The following is a 7,568-nucleotide window of genomic DNA, read 5'->3' on the forward strand; positions in this document are numbered from 1 at the left end:
TTTTGAAAACCACTCATAATAATGGAATTCAGGGTTCAGAGGATAAAATGGGATTTTTCTTTGAGCCACAGGCTGAGGAGGTCTGAAAGTTATCCTGGATGCTTAAGGAAAGAAAGAAACATTTATTGAGCAACTCCTGGATGCTACAGAGCTTTCGTTGACATCATCTCATTTAATCCACACAAGAATCCTGCCTGCAAAATCTACCCCAGGGACAAGCAAATCCGTTTCCTTGGAGAAGCCGCATGATTGAAACTGCTGAGGTTTCTTCCTTCAGTGGATCTGGAGGGGGCCTGAGCAACTGGGAGGGACACAAGCAGTTGTCCAAGGAGGGCAGAGCTCTTGGCTTCCTCAAATCCTCTCCCCTCCCCCACCTCCTTTCCTGGGCTTGGAGTGTTGGCCATTGGTGTTCAGACTCACGATCCTGACAGCTGGCCAGACCTCAATCAGAAAACCAAGATGCAAGGGGTGGGCATTTGGCACAGTGGTTAAGATGCCATGTGGGATGCCCACTTTCCATACTAGATGCCTGGGTTCAAGTCTCTGCTGCAGCTACCAATTCCCAGTTTCCCGCTAAGGTGCGCCTTGGAAAGCAGCAGGCAGTAGCTCAAACACTTGAGTCGCCGCCAGGTGCGCCTTGGAAAGCAGCAGGCAGTAGCTCAAACACTTGAGTCGCCGCCACTCATGTGGGAGACATGGATGGAGTTCCCAGTTCCTGGCTTCAGCCTGGCCTATGCTCTGCTGTTGCAGGTGTTTGGGGGATGGGAACTCTCTCTTTCTCTCCATCTCCCTGCCTCTGTCCCTAAAATAAAATAAATATATTTTCAAAAAGAAAACCAAAATATATCCAGCATTAAAGTGCCCAGATAAAAACTATCCAGCTATTTTTTTTTTTTTACTGAGTAACTCTGAAACATTTTAATAGAGTTCACTTAAACATATAAAACAGAGTTTAAGGGTCAAATACCTCAATTGAAAATTATCACACAAAAATGGAAAAAGATGCTGGAACCAAAGCTTCCTGATAACAAGATGTTTTTCATCTACTGATGAACTAGCTAAATTTGAATCTTGCAAAGACAACAACTATTTCGTATGAGCATGCCCCAAATACTGCATGGCATCATGACCTCCTGGTGGCAATGAAAATCCGTGGCTGGCTCACTGCATGGCTTTTTCTAAGGTTTATTTATTTGAAAGACAGAGTTACAGAGAGTGAGGGAGACACAGAGTTGAGAGATCTTCCATCTGCTGGTTTACTCCCCAAAAGGCCACAATGGCCAGGGCTGGGCCATGCTGAAGCCAAGAGCCAGGAGCTTCTTCTGTGTTTCCCACGTGAGTGCAGGGGCCCAGGGATTTGAGCCACCTTCTGCTGCTTTCCAAGGCACATTAGCAGGGAGCTGGATTGGAATTGGAACAGCTGGGACTTGAACCAGCACCCATAGGGGATGCTGATATAAGTGGCGGCTTTACCCGCTGTGCCACAATGCCAGCTCCTATTTATGGGGCTCGAGTTTTGTTTTCTGCAGGCGGTTAGGGGACAGTTGGCAGAAGCTGCCTAGCTGTGGAGGCTGCTAATACTCAGTCCACAGGTATGGGCCAGAGTAGGGGGTGGGGGTGGGGAACAGTACCCAGCCTGAATTTTTCACAGTGGGCCTGGCACTAGGGTTCAGTTTGCTCTCTGTCTCCCCAGTGGGAGGTGTCTCTCCACACTAAACTTGAACCGGTGCCCATATGGGATGTTGGCACTGCAGGTTGTGGCTTAACACTGGCCCCATGGGCTTTTCTAAGAGCTGATGGTGTGTGTGTTTGGGGGGGGGGGCGTTGTGTGGGGGATACCTCCTTATAGCCTGGCCAGGCTGCCCACTCGGTCCTTGCTGGCGTGGGTGAGTTGGGAGCAGTTTTCTCTGGATGTTTTCTGCTGGAGTAGAACATTATTGTCTAAAAAGGCATGCCTTGCAAGGCTGCCTCCTTCCTGGGCCTTTGCCTAAAGACAGCCAGATTGTGTTAGGGTTTCTTTTTTGTTCTGTGTCTACTGTTGCTTCCGGGTTACCAGCCCCTCCAGCACCCAGCCTGAGACAGATGAAACCAAAAGAAAAAACAAGGAAGGCACTGCCATGTTGTCCCTCAGGCCGAGGTCCCCAGATGATCTGTTATCCTCTTTCCAGCTTTCAGAGTCTAATTTTTCTAAATATATAATGTTCAGGGCTATTATCTGCCTGCCTTCAGGCTTATTTTCTAAGTCCAGCAACCCTGCCCAGGATCCCCATTAACAGCTGAAGCAGCCAAAAGGACTTGGAAATGTTGGATGAATTTCCAACCACAAAGAATAGAACAATAAAGGTCTGCTCAACTCCTATTAACTTAGAAAACCTGCTTTTGATTTAATTAAGCTGACCAGCCAATTTTCTTGCCTCTTTCTGTTAATCAACACTTTCCTGGGCTTCTAGAACCTTGGCGAACTTCTCTTCCCATATATTTGCCAGTGACATTGAGTTTGAGCTAATGAGGCCCTCTGCTGTCTGCAGAGAGAAGGGCAACTCCATAAATCTAGAGGCAGTGGAACCAGGCGGATCAGGAGTTCGTAAATTACATCCAATTATCAGAGTCCCTGATCCCCAACCCCTGTGGAGCTGTAAAGCCCTCGAACTGTTTAATTTCAAGACACCCTTTCCTTCTTATGGAAATGTGCAGCGACTCGATGTGGAAATAAAAAATGTTTTCTCAAACTGCATTTTGGATATATACTGACAAGCTTCTGCTCTTGATTCCCAAACTGGCAGTCACCGTGGGACTCACCGAGGCAGCCTTGGGCATGGCAGCCAGTATCATCTACCCAAGAGAGGGAAGGACTCACAAGGGCCTGGGTACGACATGGGGGCTGTGCTAGCCTGGAAACTTCCAGGGCATTTATTCTGTTGTTCTGATAGAAAATTGTATAGAAAGTAGTATCCAAGAAGGCTGCAATTTATGGGAAGGAGCATGGTTTTCCTATGACCATTGCTTTCTCTTTTTAAATTATTTATTTGAAAGGCAGAGTTACAGAGAGGTAGAGGCAAAGAGAGAGAAAGGTCTTCCATCCGCTGGTTCACTGTCCAGATGGCCACAACGGTCGGAGTTGCACCGATCTGAAGCCAGGAGCCAGGAGCTTCTTTCAGGTCTCCCACGCAGATGCAGGGGCCCAAGGAATTGGGCCATCTTCCGCTGCTTTTTCAGACGCATTAGCAGGGAGCTGGATTGGAAGACGAGCAGCTGGGACTCGAACCGGCACCCATATGGGATGCTGGCACTGCAGGCAGAGGCCTAACCCACTGTACCACAGCACTGGCCCCTGAACATTGCTTTCTGCTCACGCGGCCTTCACTGAGAAGGTCCTGAGTAGGGACACGAAGGAGGCGGTGGGAGTGGGTGCTGCTGCAACTCCCAGGAGGTACTCAGCAGGATGCCACAGTCCAGCTGCTCTCCCCACGGAAGCTCCCCCACCCCCTTCTCCTGGCAGCCCATGACAGCCAAGTGAGAATTGGTCCTGACTCCTTACTCTCCCCCAGCAGGGAAGAAAGGAGACAAGCTTACACTCACTGAGTGTCAGGAACCTTATCAGGTACTTTCCACAATGTGTATCATTTAGTAGCCACAACAGTCCCAACAGTAATCAAAATGGTACGACTTACCACTTACGGAGGGCTGGCTCTCACACCAAGCACTTCCCATGAGTTGCTTCCTTTCCCCCTCTCACCATTGGAGTGCACAGTTTCTACACTTTTATAGATCACACAGCCAAGAGGTGTACAGCTAGGATTTGAACTCAGGTTTGACTCCAGATCCTGCCCTCTTACCTACTGAACTGCACTTTGGGGGAATAGTGCAACTCAAACGTGAACCCAGGTCTGTGAAGAACTTTCGAAGCCCAGGGGCCTAGGTGAAGAGGTCAGATGGATGGATATGTGCAAGGTTCCACCTGCCTACACATGTGTGCCTGTGTATGCACGCACAGTCTGGCAAAAGCTTTGAGCCACTCAGCGGGTCTCAAGCTGTTGGTGCCCTTGTGCTAAGCCAGCTAGGCAAAACCACAAAGGCAATGGTTATTTTTGGGTAATGAGTGATGGCTGGGGCTGGCGATGTGGTGCAGCAGATTAACCCACTGCCTGAAACGCCAGCATCACATATGAGTACCGGTTTGAGTCCCAGCTGCTCCACTTTCCATCCAGCTCCTGCACATGGGAAGGCACAGTTAGATGGCCCAAGTGCTTAGGCCCCTGCACCCACGTGGGAGACCCGGAAGAATCTCTTGGCTCCTGGCACCCGATTGGCGCAGCCTCGGCTGTTGCAGCCAACTAAGGAGTGAACCGTGGATGGAAGACCTTTCTCTCTCTCTGTAACTCTTTCAATAAATAAACTTTTTTTTTTTTTTGGTAAAAGTGGTGGCTGAAAGGGAGCAGGAAGGGACTTTCAGGAGGCAGGAAATATTCCAGACTTTGATCTGGGTACTTAGTATGTTCAGTGTGTGAAAGTTCACTGAGCTATAAACTTATGAATCGTGTACTTTTGACTGTGTTTAAGGCATGCAGAGTTCCGGAAAGAGGGAGTAGAAGTACTTTTGCCCATTCCTTCTGCTGAATACAACGAAACTGGAGACATCATATTACAAACAACCCCGAGAAGACTCCAGGGTAGAAAGGACAGGTTTCAGGACTCCAGCAACGACGTGGCACTGAGTTCTCTTTGGGCTCCCAGATTTGGAGCTGAAGAAGCCAAGAACACAGAAATACTGGCAGGTGCAGATAAAACATCCCTGCAAAAGAACTTGCTCTTTAGGCAAAGGCCTAGGAAAGTGGCAGCTAGGAAGAGGGAAGATTTTAGATGCTTCCCACTCCACTGTGGCCGAACATCAAAGGGGAAACTGTGCCCCACCCCGCTAGCAAGGGCTGAGTGAGGAGCATGAACTTCAACTCAGCCAGGCTGCAAGGGGGCACCCACAAACCTCACCCACAGCCACTGCCAAGGTGAATGTTGAACAGGCCCTAGAAGGGAGCTGAGGCTTTGAGTCTCACTGGGTGGTAGCCAGGCCCCCTTTCCAGCAGTGTCAATGGAGACCAGGTGGGAAATAAGGGGACCCTTCCCTACCTTGGGGGTGCTGTCGGAAGATCGCCTGGGGAGTTGACCTTTACTGTCTCCCTGCAGTAACAAGGCCCCCCTTCTCCACCCCAAGGTGTCAGTGGAGGCCAGGGGGGGACTCCTACCCCTCCCAGCAAGGAGGTACCAGTGGAGACCTGGTTGAGACCAGAACTCCCATTCCCACCTAGCAGCAACGAGGAGGCTCCCTATTTGGTTGTCATTGGAGGATTCTGGGGATCTTGTACTTCTACCCCAAAAAGCAGTAATGGGTTGGTGTCCCTTCTCCCACTTCCTTTGTTGAACCATTGTCAGAGGAAGCCAGCTAGAACAGAAGGCTTAAGTAAATTCCATACAAATCTGGACTGGACACTGCAGCAAAGAGAACCCAAGGATGTCCACAAAAGCATATGCAAGGATGTTGAACATCATTACCCATTAGGGAAATGCAAATAAAACCGCAATGAGACATCACCACACGCTTATCAGAATGTGCTAGACTAAATAAAATACTGACAGCATCAAATGCTGGTGAAGATGTGGAGAAACTGGGTCATTTATACCCATACATTGCTGGGAATGTATAATGGCAGTCACTCTGGAACAAATTTGGTAGTTTTTTGTTTGTTTGTTTTTAAGATTTATTTGTTTGAAAGTCAGAGTTACACACAGAGAGAAAGAGAATCAGAGAGGTCTTCTATCCACTAGTTCACTGCCAGTTGGCCACAATGGCCAGAGTGGTGCCGATCCAAAGCCAGGAGCCAGGAACCTCCTCCAGGTCTCCCACATGGGTGCAGGGACCCAAGGACTTGGGCCATCTTCTACTGCTTTCCCAGGCCATAACAGAGACTGGATCGGAAGTGGAGCAGCCGGGACTTGAACTGGCCACCCACCTGGGATGCAGGCACTGCAGGCAGCAGCTATACCTGCCGTGCCACAACACTGGCCCCCCTTTTTTTGTTTTTAAAATTTATATTATTTGAAAGTTATCAGGGGAGAGAGGATCTTCCATCCACTGATTCACCCTAAAAATGACTAGAATGGCATGGGCTGGGCCAGGCCAAGCCAAATTTGGGAGCCAAGAACTCCATTTAGATCTCTCATGTGGGTGGCAGCAGAGATGGTTTGTCTTTGGAATTTCACGTTTTGATGATTCAGGTAAGCCTATGGTCAAGAGTCACATGCTATTAATGTACAAGCTAACATTTTCAGCAGAATGCCCTTGCTTGTGTCTAGATCCAGGAAGCAGACTGGGACTAGCAGCCCCAACTTGAGACAACACAAATCTTTGACACAGGCATTAGTTTTGGCTCCACCCAGGTTGTCCCCTTTCCTCTGGTTCTGAGCGTGGAAGGACGCAAGAGGCAGGGAAACGGAACCTGGTCAGTTCTGGCGCCTTTTGCTCAGAGGCAGTCACACACCTGTTCCAGGCAGTTCCGTGCTCTCACTGCAATTCCATGCAGCTTTGGTGCTGCCTCCTCCTCCTGCAATACCATGAGTGCTCCTGCTATTGTTCCAGTCAGGAACCGCTTGCCACCTGACACCTGGCTCTCTCCCAATAGAGTAAAAAAAAAAAAAAAAAGGCTCTAGCGGTGTTCCTGACACTGCTGTCACAGGGACCAAAGATGGGGACTGAGGGCTTCTTGAATGACCTCAAAAGGCCATTCTAGAAAATGGGCTACTCAAGTGGCCCACAGTAGAGATCTTATGCCAAAGAGAGTATCCTGGGGGCAGCATTGAGGCACAGTGGGTTAAGCTGCCACCTGCAATGCCAGGATCCCATGAGCACTGATTTGAGTCCCAGCTGCTCTACTTCCAGTCCAGCTCCCTGCTAATGCACTGGGAAAGCAGCAGGAGATGGTCTAAATGCTTGGGCTCCTGCCACCCACATGGGAGACCCAGATGGAGCTATAGCTGGCTTTGGCCTGACCTAGCTCTGACTGTTGCAGCTATTTGAGGAGTGAGCCAGCAGGTGGAGAATCTGTCTCTCCCTCAACTCTGCCTTTCAAATAAATAAATCTAAAAAATAACAGTCCTCCCTTATTTGCAGTTTCATTTTACATGGTCTGTTATTCAGTTGCAGCCTGAAAGTAAATGGAAACTTCTGGAAATAATCCATGTTTTAAATTGTGTGCTATTCTGAGTAGCATAATGAATGCTCACACCATTGTACTGTGCCCTGCCCAGGACGGGACCCATCCCTTTGTCCAGCAAATCCAGTGTATGCTACCTGCCCAGCAATTACCAGATCCATTCTTCCAGTGTTGCAGTAACCCTTACTTTGCCTAACAGTCCCAAGACACAGGAGTAGTGAGGCTGGGAATTTTACTGTAAAATATTATAATCATTCTGTTTTATGAATCTTCTGTGCTTCATTTTAAGTTCAGCTTTATCATAGGTATGTGTGGATAAGAGAAAAGGATAGTATATATGGGGCTTGGTATTATTTGCAATTT

This window comes from Oryctolagus cuniculus, chromosome X (genome assembly GCF_051225735.1).
Source record: "Oryctolagus cuniculus isolate XC-2025 breed Fujian yellow rabbit chromosome X, ASM5122573v1, whole genome shotgun sequence".
NCBI lineage: Eukaryota > Metazoa > Chordata > Mammalia > Lagomorpha > Leporidae > Oryctolagus > Oryctolagus cuniculus.